Below are 1730 nucleotides of genomic sequence, written 5' to 3' on the forward strand. Positions count from 1 at the left end.
CCATTGCTATACAGATACCATCCTGGCTATTTAACTTCAATATGTGCCACTCCAAGTACGATGGGTCATGTGGATGATGCATGATGGAGCTCCAGCCCACTTCTGACGCCCCGTCAGCCAATGTCTGAACACCATTTTCTCCGGCAGATGGTTTGGTCGGGGAGGTTCTGTTGCATGGCCTGCCCGGTCACCTAACCTGATCCCCGCCACTTCCACTTGTGGGGATACGTGAAAGCTCTCGTGTATGCCGTGTCCGTTCCTGATCTCTAGACTCTTCAACAATGTATCTGTATAGCATTTTACGAACTTGGAATGCAAGATGTGCGAATGGAGCGATTTCGGGGATCCATGACGCGACGAGTTCCTGGATGCATTGACGCGCAGGGAGAGCACTTTCAACATCTCCTGTGAAGTTTACAGGAGCAAGAACAATAGCTGTGGCATGGAATAAAGTACGAATGCACGTTCCAATACAAATGTTTGTCTTATGTAGTGGTCTTTTACATTCCGTAGTTTCGAGTTTTTGCATCCTATTTTCATCTGTGTTACGACTAAATCCCATGTCTAAGTGTGGCAGTTGTTTACATAATGTACCATTTCTATTCATTTCAAAAGATTTCCCCTGTCAGGTCTGGTCACTCAAGAACATAGTCTTGTTATTACGTAACGCCTGCCTGCTGTTAGTTATGCAACCCCACACAATAAATGTAAATTCCTACGCAATATTTACAATGCTGGTGATATGACATTTCCGGCATCAAATCGTCTAGCTGTCTAACCATGCAGATTGGGACTAACACATTGGCAGAAACTTTTCGGGAATTTCCCATTTTCTTTAGGGACTCCCTTGCGCACGAAGGTCACGCTTGCAGCATAGGCATTTTTGGATAGCGTGACCTTGAAGCCTTACCACTGTCATTCAGGATGGTAGAGATATGACCTCTCAAGTTAATATTCCCACGCTTTCAGCGTCCTGTAGTGCTCAAACTATTGATTGGCTTGCATCTTTTCCCAAAACGTTTTACTCGTATAGGTGTCCGGAATCACCTGCTGAAGTTTGTCCACATATTTACTGTTCATCCTGTATACTAGCTAATTATTTTGTTCTTTGTACGGGGAAAATTAGTTTATTCAAAGTATTTAAACCCCTTCTTCACCTTAATATGTGCATGACGGATAAATTTAGACTCAAAGGGCATCGTCAGTGTCATTTTTCATCTCGTGGATTGGTTACTAATACAGTAGCGGTCAGTATCAATTACCTTAACATGTCACTGTCTTCTCGCCCCACCCTACAACAATGGAAGTTGAAATTCAAGGCGTTTTCACTGTTACTATTATTCTCAATTATACCAAAAATCTGTAGATTTAAGATTAATATTAATCGCTTAGGCATATTTTTACGTGTCACGCTCTCATGACTTCTCCTACCTTTGCCAAAATTGTGCTAAGACTTAAGTTAGGCCAGGATCTACTCATGTACCCAATATCGTCAAATTTGGCGCAGGAATTTAGGAGAAGCCGTAAAACATAATTTTACATAACATACTACATCCTTCATCCCTTTGTCGAGAATGTGCTAAAAGCCTAAGTTAGGTCAACGTTCACTCATGTACTCAAAATTTGAATAGTTGGTGCAGCGATCGAGAAAAAGTTATCCATAAAACATAGTTTTACGCAATATACCCTCATCCTTCACCCTTTTGCCGAGAATGTCCTAAAAGCCTAAG

Source organism: Thermobia domestica, chromosome 17 (genome assembly GCF_964235325.1).
Source record: "Thermobia domestica chromosome 17, izTheDome1.hap1.1, whole genome shotgun sequence".
NCBI lineage: Eukaryota > Metazoa > Arthropoda > Insecta > Zygentoma > Lepismatidae > Thermobia > Thermobia domestica.